This window comes from Rana temporaria, chromosome 2 (assembly GCF_905171775.1).
Source record: "Rana temporaria chromosome 2, aRanTem1.1, whole genome shotgun sequence".
Taxonomy (NCBI): Eukaryota; Metazoa; Chordata; class Amphibia; order Anura; family Ranidae; genus Rana; species Rana temporaria.
The window spans coordinates 467,279,388-467,292,546 of NC_053490.1; the positions used below are offsets into that span (position 1 = coordinate 467,279,388).

At 44.8% G+C, this 13,159-nt stretch overlaps 1 protein-coding gene across 1 annotated transcript in view; it reads right to left on the reverse strand.

Moving 5' to 3' along the window:
- Positions 1-4,527, reverse strand: part of TMEM45A (transmembrane protein 45A) — a 37,561-nt gene extending 33,034 nt beyond the window's left edge. Inside the window, exon 1 of the mRNA XM_040338686.1 lies at positions 4,386-4,527. The gene's annotated coding sequence lies outside the window, so the exon portion shown is untranslated. The remainder of the gene's footprint in view (positions 1-4,385) is intronic.
- Positions 4,528-13,159: the final 8,632 nt, after the last annotated feature.

Consider the following 13,159-nt stretch of genomic DNA (forward strand, 5'->3'; position numbering starts at 1 on the left):
ACAACACTCACACACTGTACAGTAGTTCATCTATAGAGAAGCAGTGTCCCCCTAGGACAGGATGTATGTTAGGTCTACAGAACACCTCCTCCTATGGTATGGAGGTAGTAAGAGGGAGGTGTGCTGTAGTCCTAACACACTTCCTGTCTTAGGAGGTGACACTGCTCCATAGTACAGTGCAGTGAGTGAGCATTGTCACCATAGGTCAGGAAATGTGTTATAGGCAGGATCCACTGGTGAAAATGAAACAAAGTATAAAAGCTGAAGAAAGGAAAACTAGGACAAGTAGTGGGACTTTTTGTATCCTAATGCAGAGAATGAAATAAAGGAAAACTGAAACAAAAATCCTCATCTCCACACTGCAGCACTAAGCCCCAGAACTGAGCAATTACATCACTGCTGAGGCCCCAGTCACACTTGTGCAACTTGTCATGCGACTTTTGACCCCATGTTTCCCCGGCATGGGGTTGACCCCAAAATCCATGCTCATCCCCCCTCCCTTTCTGGGCTTGCATGCTCTGGTATGGACTCTGGGGGGACCCCACACCGTTTGTTTGTTTTCTACATTTTGGTGTGGGGTTCCCCTTTAAAATTCATACCAGTTCTGAAGGGTTTGCTATGCATTAGGGGGGGGGGGGGGCACGCCATTTTTTTAAATTGCTGCAATTCTTTCTTTTTACATTCAGCTGTCAGTGGGGAAACCCGCTGACAGCTAATGAGTCATCGGTTGTTCAGGACACGTCCCGGCCCGCCCGCTCCTTAACAACCAGCTGATTCTTTACACAGAATTTGAATCAGTCGATCGATTTTTAACCGATGCAATTTCAAATCGTTCTGAAAATTTTGAATTCGTTAGAGAAAAAAACAAAGACAAATGAAACGAATCAAATGTTTCCGTTGTGCACATGTCTAACGATTTCGTAGAGCACAAACAAAACAATCACATTGGTCAAAGCTAAAGTCGTAACAAAGTCGCGCTCATCCAAAGTTGCATCAAAGACGCATCAAGTCGCAGGGTAAAGTCGCAATGGAAATCATATGATTTTTAAGTGTGAATGGACTCCGATTGGACTCTTAGGGCCAGATCCACGAAGCAGTTACGCTGGTTTGCTGCAGCGTATTTTTGTTTTGTATCCACAAAACAAGATACGCCTGAAGCTGGGCTAGATCCGACTGGCGTACATCTTAGTACGCCGTCGGATTTAAGGTGCATATTTACGCTGGCCGCTAGGTGGCGCTTCCGTCGATTTCCGCATCGAGTATGCAAATTAGCTAGATACGCGAATCCACAAACGTACGTCCGCCCGGCGCATTTTTTTACGTTGTTTCCGTAAGGCTTTTTTCGGCGTAAAGTTACCCCTGCTATATGAGGCGTACTCAAAGTTAAGTATGGACGTCGTTCCCGCGTCGAAATTTGAAAATTTTACGTTGTTTGCGTAAGTTGTTCGCGAATAGGGCTTTGCGTAGAATTATGTTCACGTCGAAAGCATTGGCTTGTTGCGGGTTAATTTGGAGCATGTGCACTGGGATACCCCCACGGACGGCGCATGTGCTGTTAAAAAAAAAAACGTAATTTACGTCGGGTCAAGACGTATTAACATAAAACACGCCCCCATCTCATCCATTTGAATTGCGCGCCCTTCCGCCGACAAAGTTACACTACGTCGCCGTAACTTACGGCGCAAATTCTTTCAGGATACAGAAAATACGCTGTAAGTTACGACGGCGTAGTGTATCAGAGATACGCTACGCCGGACGGAAAGATGCGCTGAGGTACGTGGATCTGGCTCTTGGTCTTCCCATGCTCTAATTTTTCTCGTCGTTTTTCACGCCGTCGTGTGCACGCTTTAGCGACAGCAAAAAAAAAACGTGCAAGTTATGAGACGAGAGCGCTCGTTCTGGTAAAACTAGCGTTTGTAATGGAGATAGCACATTCGTCACGCTGTAACAGACTGAAAAGCACGAAGACTGAAAAGCGTGAATCGTCTCTCACCAAACTTTTACTAACACAAAATCAGCAAAAGCCGCCCAAAGGGTGGCGCCATCCGAATGGAACTTCCCCTTTATAGTGCCGTCGTACGTGTTGTATGTCACGTGCTTTGCTCGAGCATTTTTTTTTCACGATCGTGTGTATGTAAGGCAGGCTTGAGAGGAATCACGTCAAGAAAAACTTTGTTTTTTCCATGACATTAAAAACGGTCGTGTGTACGCGACATTCGACTCGGAGGTGGAGTATGGCCAAATAAACTTTAGCCAAACTGCTCTTTTAAAGGGTTAGTTTACCTTTTCAGAAAAAGATGAAAGGGTGAGCGAACACCCTATACAGCAGTGATGGCGAACCTTGGCACCCCAACTGTTTTGGAACTACATTTCCCATGATGCACTGTTCATTGTAGCTGAGCAACATGGGAAATATAGGGCCAGATTCACGTAGGTGAGCGGCGGCGTAACGTATCGTAGATACGTTACACCGCCGCAAGTTTTCATCGCAAGTGCCTGATTCACAGAGCACTTGCAATGAAAACCTACGCCGGCGTCCTCCGGCACAAGGCGGGCCAATTCAAATGGGCGTGTGCCATTTAAATTAGGCGCGCTCCCGCGCCGGACCTACTGCGCATGCTCAGTTTCGCAATTCCCGTTGTGCTTTGCGCGCCGTGACGTCATTTTTTCGAACGGCGACGCGCATAGCGTACTTCCGTATTCCCGGACATGTTACGCAAACGACGTTAAATTTTAAATTTCGACGCGGGAACGACGGCCATACTTTAAACAGCAATATGATTGCTGAGTAAAGTTAGGGCAGGTCAAACGACGACTAACTTTGCGACGGGAAACTAGACTAGCAGCGACGTAGCGAACGCGAAAATCCGTCGGGAATCGCCGTAACTCCTAATTTGCATACCCGACGTTGGTTAACGACGCGAACTCCCCCCAGCGGCGGCCGCGGTACTGCATCCTAAGATCCGACAGTGTAAAACAATTACACCTGTCGGATCTTATGGATATCTATGCGTAACTGATTCTATGAATCAGTCGCATAGATAGAAACAGAGATACGACGGCGTATCTCTTTGGTGAATCTGGCCCATAGTTCCAAAACATCTGTGGTGCCAAGGTTCTCCACCACTGCCCTACAGCCTCCGTGCCCCCCTGTACTTACCTTTGTAGGTGATGAGCTGTCAGTGCGCGCCCAGCTGGTCCAGGATTTGAACCCCCCACTCTTCTGCCTCTTCTTTCTGCCGTGCTTCCAGGACAGATCAGAACAATGCTCTGTGCCAGCACTGGCCAATCAGAACTGCTCTGATCTGTCCCAGAAGCCCTGTATAAAAAAAAGAGGGAGAAGAGAAGGGTTTTTAAATCCCAGGACCACTACACGGGTACTGACCGCTCATCACCTATGGAGGAAAGTACAGCGAGGACCGTGGGGGTGGGGCGGGTATCCAGTAGTAGGTCACCTTTTAATTTCTTCTGAAAAAGTGAACATAAACTTTAAAGGGGTTGTAAAGGAAAAAAATGTCCCTAAATAGCTTCCTTTACCTTAGTGCAGTCCTCCTTCACTTACCTCATCCCTCGATTTTGCTTTTAAATGTCCTTATTTCTTCTGAGAAATCCTCACTTCTTGTTCTTCTGTCTGTAACTCCACACAGTAATGAGAGGCTTTCTCCCTGGTGTGAAGAAAGCCTCTTGAGGGGGCAAGCAGGAGTGTCAGGACACTCTTCCTTTGCAGATAGAGAAAGGAGCTGTGTGTTAGTGGGCGTCCTGACCCTCCTGCTCGCCCCCTCAAGAAGCTTTCTCCACACCAGGGAGAAAGCCCCGCATTACAGTTACAGACAGAAGAACAGGAAGTGAGGATTTCTCAGAAGAAATAAGGACATTTAAAAGCAAAATGGAAGGATGAGGTAAGTGAAGGAGGACTGCACTAAGGTAAAGGAAGCTATTTAGGGAAAAAAACCCTTTAAGGCAAAAAATCCTTTGTATTTTTAGAAGTACTTTAGCGCACGTAAATACATGACACAACACACAGCAATGAAGAAGATCGAATCCAAACTCATCGTTCATGGAGAATTTCTAAAAATCATCATTAGGACTCGTTCCCACCAATCCGATCGATAGAAATGCGTGCAGGATGGTGTCGGTTTTTGTAGCGGCGGCGCGATCGGTTGTTACATTACTCGTTTTATAATCGCCATTGCGCTGATTTCTGACGATCCATGCAGATGTGAATGAGCCCTAAATGTATGGAAGCTACAAAACCTAAAGAAAGGAAAACTTTTCCATACATTGAGCCAGGAAATCAGAAAGTGACTCCAGAGGATAATGAGATATAGAAGACACTAGACTGACTGTCATCTATTGTAATCTGTGACATGCAATCATTTACTTACCAACTCTGAGCTGAGTGTTGGGGAGATCTGTGATCAGAGATGGAATTCTCACCACCATACACACACGATCCTCCAGGAGATCAAATCACACATCTCAAAGCATCGCTTCTACACTACAGTAGCTCTATATGGGATCGGCACCGGACATTGGTAGAAGCATCCCAGGGCGGGGCACGGCTCTAGTCACTGATTGGCTCTCTCTGCTGTCAGTTGTATTGTCCATACATTCCACGTGTACGTCTTTCACCTCCCAGTGGCAGATATTAGGTACTGCAGGTGAGCTAAAGTTTAAAAAGAGCTGCAAAAATACTATTTTCAGGATAGAGAAGTTTCTGCAATGGAGAGGAAGGCTGGACTACGCCTAGGAAGGGGATAAGCATTCCTCTCTGGTCTTTGACATGGGAGAGAGGAACCGCTGTTCCCAAAATGTAGTGGATGTCAAGGGAAATAAAGTTATTACATCCTTCTGGAACATGTGCACATTTGTCCATCCTTCTGGAATATGTGCACATTTGTCCATCCTTCTGGAACATGTGCACATTTGTCCATCCCTCTGGAACATGTGCACATTGTCCATCCCTCTGGAACATGTGCACATTTGTCCATCCCTCTGGAACATGTGCACATTTGTCCATCCCTCTGAAATATGTGCACATTTGTCCATCCCTCTGGAACATGTGCACATTGTCCATCCCTCTGGAACATGTGCACATTTGTCCATCCCTCTGGAACATGTGCACATTTGTCCATCCCTCTGGAACATGTGCACATTTGTCCATCCCTCTGGAACATGTGCACATTTGTCCATCCCTCTGGAACATGTGCACATTTGTCCATCCTTCTGGAACATGTGCACATTTGTCCATCCCTCTGAAATATGTGCACATTTGTCCATCCCTCTGGAACATGTGCACATTGTCCATCCCTCTGGAACATGTGCACATTTGTCCATCCCTCTGGAACATGTGCACATTTGTCCATCCCTCTGGAACATGTGCACATTTGTCCATCTCTCTGGAACATGTGCACATTTGTCCATCCCTCTGGAACATGTGCACATTTGTCCATCCTTCTGGAACATGTGCACATTTGTCCATCCCTCTGGAACATGTGCACATTTGTCCATCCCTCTGGAACATGTGCACATTTGTCCATCCCTCTGGAACATGTGCACATTTGTCCATCCCTCTGGAACATGTGCACATTTGTCCATCCCTCTGGAACATGTGCACATTTGTCCATCCCTCTGGAACATGTGCACATTTGTCCATCCCTCTGGAACATGTGCACATTTGTCCATCCCTCTGGAACATGTGCACATTTGTCCATCCCTCTGGAACATGTGCAAATTTGTCCATCCCTCTGGAATATGTGCACATTTGTCCATCCCTCTGGAATATGTGCACATTTGTCCATCCTTCTGGAACATGTGCACATTTGTCCATCCTTCTGGAACATGTGCACATTTGTCCATCCTTCTGGAACATGTGCACATTTGTCCATCCCTCTGGAACATGTGCACATTTGTCCATCCTTCTGGAACATGTGCACATTTGTCCATCCTTCTGGAACATGTGCACATTTGTCCATCCTTCTGGAACATGTGCACATTTGTCCATCCTTCTGGAACATGTGCACATTTGTCCATCCTTCTGGAACATGTGCACATTTGTCCATCCTTCTGGAACATGTGCACATTTGTCCATCCTTCTGGAACATGTGCACATTTGTCCATCCTTCTGGAACATGTGCACATTTGTCCATCCTTCTGGAACATGTGCACATTTGTCCAACCCTCTGGAACATGTGCACATTTGTCCATCCCTCTGGAACGTGTGCACATTTGTCCATCCCTCTGGAACGTGTGCACATTTGTCCATCCTTCTGGAACATGTGCACATTTGTCCATGATTTATCCCTAAAAAGACAGAAAAGTACCTGTTTTGTGGGCTGACAACACACAACTTTATGAACTGAGTGGTGTCAGCCCAGCCCAGTGTCTTCTGCTAAACTACTCAACAACTCCCACTTCAGATCTCCACAACATAAAGGCTATTCAGTCCAAGATAAGAACTGGGAGGGCTAAATAGTCTGTCTGAGAAAACACAGGAAGCATGTACAGGACAGCTCTGAATTTCTGAGACCCCCCCCGTCATCTCTCACCACGACTGCTGCAACTCCCTCTTCCACTTACATTTACATAGACTTTCCCTTCTTTAAGCTGGGTTCACACATATGCAAATTGGATGAGGGTTTATCTGCATCCACTTCACATGACAGGCAAGAGCTCTCTATGGAGCCAGTTCACACAGGTCCAGGGCGGCCGCAGTCCAGATTCAAAAAGGGTCCTGCGCGTCTTAGGCCCTGTACACACGATCAGTCCAAACTGATGAAAACGGACTGAAGTTCAGTTTCATCAGTCCAAACCTACCGTGTGTATGGCCCATCAGACTTTTGTCCTTCAGACCAAAGTTTTAAAACTTGCTTTAAAATCGGACTGATGGACTGATGACCGATCGGTCAAAACCGGTTAGTACGCAAAAGCATCGGTTCAAAACCCGCGCATGCTCAGAATCAAGTCGACGCATGCTTGGAAGCATTGAACTTCGTTTTTGTAGCACGTTGTTGTGTTTTACGTCACCACGTTCTGACCCGATCGGTTTTTGAACTGATGGTGTGTAGGCACATCAGACCATCAGACCATCAGTCCATAAGACTTCAGCCTTCAGTCCGTTTTCATCAGTTTGGACTGATTGTGTGTACAAGGCCTTAGGGTGCAAATTTAGGCCAAAATTTGGACCTGATTCGCACATGAACCGTTGAACAGGGATGCACCGGACCCCAGGCAGGAACCCATGGCCGCAGTGGGTTCCTGCCTGGGGTCCGATCCGATCCGTCAGACGAATGGAAAAGTAGGTTTTTCCTCCGTCACACTTTGGCGGATCGGAACGGGTCAGATGTCAGCGGGCATGTCACCGCTGACATCCGCGGCTCCATAGAGGAGCACGGAGCGCCCGTACAGGTCCGCCTAAAAAACTGACAGGCGGACCTGAACGGGCCGCCCGTGTGAATGAGCCCTAAGGTAACACTCTAATAAATGGATTTGGAAACAAAGCTCCTCCATTGAGACATACTCGATACATTTTATAATATAAACAATAACCAACATCTAGAAAATTACTGATTGTTAATATAACATCTTGCTTAAAATGTATCAGATTAACGATCCCTGTGATGTGTATCTTTTACTGCATATGTCCATATAAGTTGTTTGTACACTTTCATTTGTACTTTTTATTATATGGAAAATGGAAATACCTTTGAATAAACATATTGAACAAGTCCATCGTGAATGTTGTTCCCAAGCTCATCCATCTTACTAGCCACTCAGTGTCTGCTACCTCTCTCTGCCAATCCCTCCACTGGCTTCCGCTCACCCAACAAATTCAATTCAATATACTAACGACAACTTACAAAGCCATGCACAGCTCTGCCCCCAGCTACATCACTAAGCTAGTCTCACAATATCAACCAAATTGTTCTGTTCGTTCCTCCCAAGACCTCCTGCTCTCTAGCTCCCTTGTCACCTTATCCCACCCTCGCCTCCAGGACTTCTCCAGAGCCTCTCCCATCCTCTGGAATCCCCTACCCCAATCTGTCCACCTATCTCCTACTCTGTCCACTTTCAGACAATCCCTGAAAACTCATCTCTTATGAGAGAGCTATCCGGTCCCCACCTAACAACTGTACATTTAACCACTTACAGGTGTAGAGACATTTAGTCCTCCCATTATTTGAGGTGTCATACAAAATTGGTATCTGTTTGTTGTTATTGCCATTTTGTTTATTATCTTGTTCGGTGTGTTGCGCAAATATATATTCACTCTTCTGAAAAGGGTTTTCCAACTTGTCTGTTCAGCAGAAGTCGATCTAACAATCAACTTCTGTTGGACAGAGACAGCCACACACTGATCAAACTGAACTGGCAGAATTTTGCTCCATCTATGGCCAGCTTTAGCGTGTCAGTCTGTTAATGGTTAACAGTAGTTCTGTTTGGGTTTTAAAGGTTAGCGTTTATTCAGCATTATCATGTAACATGCTTACAGAAATATTAATGTGTGTGAATGTTTGTGACAATATTTACATGCACTCTATTGAAGCTGCCTGCATCCTAGCAACAGGAAGATGTTGGGTGGCAGAAGTTGTCTGAATCCTAGCAACAGGTCATTTACGATTAAACACTGTCCACATGTAAACGTTGTTCAAACGTTACACGTGCACAATGTACAGGGCCCTTTCGCACACAGAATCTTGCTGCTAGTTTCTACCAGCAAGATCTTGCATACTAGTTGATGTATTTTCATGCAGCCATGTGCCAGTACCTTTCTTAGCACACAAAAGTCAATTAGTTGCATCGAATTACAGTGGAGATCAGTACTTAGTATCCCTATTAAGAACATTTTGGATGGAAATTCTCCTGCTCCAGTTCCGGAATCTCTAATTTATGCCTTTTTTATGTTCTCTATGTCGGCATCTTGTCCTGTTAAATATTAGATTTTCCCATGATACACATCTTAAACCACTCTACTGGTTTCTTTTAGTTAAAGAATATAAGTAAATTTATTCTCCAAGATGGAAAATGATAAAAGAAGAATTCCAATAAAAAGGATGATGCAGTGCTGATATAACCTACCTGTTAAATCCGTTCATTTCCTGTGAAGCTGATTCTTCATTCTGTAGTTGTTTAACCCTGAATAGTAACACTGTGTTTTATAAATCTATAGTATTTTTTCTGGTTCCTATGCTACCCCTAACACAGAATCTATTGCAGGCACTCCCACCCAATTCTGATACTGCAGTCCAAGGTGAAGATTGATGGGCAAAATAAACTGATGACATCTTGAATTTGTTGTGGGCTGCATAGGAGAGCTCCTCTGGAAATAAATCCATGTTCTGTTCCCAACCACAGTGTATCAGATTGGTCTCACCATTGGGGCCCTTTTACAGGTGTGGAGATGTAGTATTTTTACTAAATTTCAATTTGTATATTTGAGAATTATGTAGCAAGCAGTGGGCTGTGATTCTGCCAAATTGTACCTCAATAGGATTGTTTGTCTATACTGTGACATATCCAACTGGGACAGGGGCTTTTGGAGGGGACTGCAGGGTAGCTTGCCTACTGACTATGGGCCCTGACTTTTGAGGGGGCTCTATTCTTTGGGAGGTGTGTGCCTGGGGGACCCTTTGTGTGGTTTTGCTTCAGATTTGGGTCCATGTCTCCCTGAAAACACAACGACTATGGGAACCTAGGACTTGGATACAGATATGGGGCCTCTGTGCCCAAACCAGCATTGATTGCTTCAACCCCCTGACTCAGCTTCAAACGACCTGATGCTGGTGTCTCATGCTGTTATGTGTAATCTATTAATTAAGATGCTTTTCTCTCATTTTATAATTCCCCATTGTGCGTCACCTAGGTGTAAATCCTCATAGTTAATCGAGTCGCCTATTGTTTCTGTCTGTCTGCTAGGATTGTGTCCACTTCACCTCGTTGCCAAACTATTGTGGTATGTTTATATGTTTTTGTATGGTCTATATTCTGTGTGAGTTTTCAGTAAAGAGTTCCAGTTTGCACCTAAGCTAGTATCATCTAGTTCTTGGGTGCAATATTGAGCTATAATACCTGGGTCCAGAGTGGAGGAAGCTGTATCTTGATGGAGGCACCCAAGCTGGGTGCCAGGTGGTCCATCACATATACATACAGTGGATTTTTTCTGCCACATTCTTTGAGCTTGCTCCAGCTGGGTGTGCTAGAGAGATATGATTCTGTGTTATGTATGTTTGATATCTTGGCCAATAAGTAGACCTGGGGAACCTGCTGAGGCATGCTTGGAAAATTATTAAATATCTAAGTCTCTTTTTGCTCTGTCTCTACTCTTCTGCCCTGTGGGGATGTCGGCTTAAAGTGGACCTTTACCCTCCCCAACACTTTTGGTCATTCCACTCCTCTCCACCCTCCTCTTTAACAACTATATATTGTTTAAGTACATTTTGTGGACCCTTCCCTGCACATCCTGGATCCTCGCCTAGGCCAGAATAACATGTTCATTGCCTGAAGTTTCCTGGGATGGTCACATCAGGCATTCCAGGAGGCCTCAGAGTACTCATAGGTGCATCATCAAGGTGATGACTGTCTCTTCCTGGCTCTTGTCAGAGAAATAAATGGCAGCACGGGACTGGTGTGCTGTGGTAGATCCCTACAGAACACTGCTGAATTGCTGGGTATGAGAGTATGTTATTGTGCATAACCCCGTAAAAAGGCGGGATGGGGAGCTGAAGTTCTTCTTTAAGACATCAGCCTCTCCTAGGCCAATATAATATGGAAGTATACACAGAGGCATATAGGCACATGGAAGTAAAGTATGCAGGGATATCTCCTCTTGGAATGAACCCCTAAAGGTGTTGGTTGCTGAAAAAAAAGGAGCACATGGCCTTGAGTAAACAAGCTGCTTCTGTCCCCCACATATGGAGCTGTGCTAAGTGATAGATGAGTGGAAAGTTATACACAGAAGCTGTCAGGGCCTGGATCTGAACCCAGGACCTCTGCTGTGTCTAACTACAGTAACTCTTTGTGCTGAGCTACCTGAGATGCTGGACAGCTTCCCCCTCTGATCCCTTAGACAATCTTGCCTTGTACCTTGTTTCTTGTGAACCTTAAACTCTTTACTCCTCCCATGAATATCCTATTTACGCCATGCCTTTGCACTTCCTGTTTGCCAGATAAACTTGAGTACCGGCAGCTGTCCTTATCTTCACAACCATATGTTACCAACCTTTGGCTTATTCCTTGACTATACTTCCGCTCAGGGCTTTTTTTCAGGGGGAACTTGGGGGAACTCAGTTCCACCACCTCTGGCTCAGACCCTTTGGTGTCTGCTCACCACAATCACTTGTAAACAACAAAGTCTGGTTTCTGTGTTTACAAGTGACAGCTCTGCACTCTATGTGTAACCCCCTTAACTCTGCACTCTGTATGTAATGCAATCCTGGTATTTAATGCACTTTTAAGACCCTTCTACTGTTTGAGAAATCTGAATGGGGTCGAGGTTGAGTTCCTGCACCTATCTTCTGAGAAAAAAATCTCTGCTTCCGCTTGATCCCAACCTGCAACCACTTGTTAACGACCTTTGACTTGTTTGACCTGTGGACTGCTGGTCATTGGGAGCCTCTCTACTACTAGAGCTACTGTTCTCCGAGCCTGACCCCTGACCATGACAGGAACCTTGCTATGTTTTCCTGCAGAACTGAATTACCACTTGATCCTCAATTACCAAGGAGCCTGAGCTCTGAATGGGGTCCTCTTTGATCAGGAAGAAAAAATGAGAGACCTTGAGAAGGATCTAGAATACATTAGAGCAGAACTCCAGGAATGATATTTTCTTCAAGCTTATACTGGTTCAGCTTGGCTTGGTGTACAGTGCCTTGAAAAAGTATTCATACCCCTTGATATTTTCCACATTTTGTCATGTTACAACCAAAGCTGTTTGTTCACTACCGTTCTCTAACAAACCTCTGAGGACTTCACAGAGCAGTGGTATTTCAACTGAGATTAAATTACACACAGGTGGACTCTATTTACTAATTAGGTGACTTTTGAAGGCAATTGGTTCCCCTGGATTTTAGTTAGGGGTATCAGAGTAAATGGGGCTGAATACAAATGCACGCTACACCTTTCAGATATTTATTTGTAAAACATTTAAAAAATAGTTTTCATTACACTTTACCACTTTGCTGCTCCAGTGGCTTCCCCTTTGACACTGAACACAGGCGATTACTCCCTCGCTCATCAAGTCAAGCTGGTCCAATGTAAGTTAGCAAAAGAGATACTTGAGATAAAAGTGATGGACAATATATTTACACACATAGCTGGTTTTCTGTGTGTCAAATTATACTTTTATAAGAGAGGTCCTACCTAAGAGCAGGCACAACAAGGCTCTGTCATTACCTTTTGTTAAAATGTTTGTTACCCCAACATTTCATATTCCCGTTATGTACTTGCATGAAAAGGGATCCTGTTCTCATTGTATTGCTTCCTTTATGTGAAACCCCTGGTGTTCCCGCCATTCACTCTGCTTTTCGTATTAAAACTGACCACACTAAGCAGGAGAACACATTGTGGTCAGTTCTCCATTTGTGCTGGGAACTCGGCCTGCTCTCCTCCAATGATCAGCCTTGTCCTGACATGCCTCCCCTGCACAGCCTTTCACTGGGAAGCTTGGCGTGATGCTGCTTCTCCTCCCCCAGCTCTTATGCAGCTGAGTACTGTACAGAGGGAACAGGGAATGTGATCACTTAAAAGGGGGAAAAAAAGTTATTTATAATATTTTATTATATGTATACACAAATGTTTTGCCTTTTATTTCTATTTTAGACTGAATAGATTGTTTTACTAGGTGATTGTTTACAATCACTTGGGGACCTGCTGAATTTCGATCCATGTATGAGCAGGCTGGTTATGCACAAGTCGATCTGTTGACAGACTTGTGTACAACCAACCTGTCAGGTTTTTGCCAATCAGTGCCACCAGCTATATCAGGCAACACTAATCATTGTATTATGATGGCAAGGAAGTCTCCCTGCTGTTAGAAAACAATAGCTCCACGGGAAGCATTCCTCCATCCACTTTGAACGTGTGGATGGGGAAATCAGTTCATGTATGGCTGGCTTAACTGTCAAGTGTTTTCACTCAGAACAATGAATGACAAGACCCAATG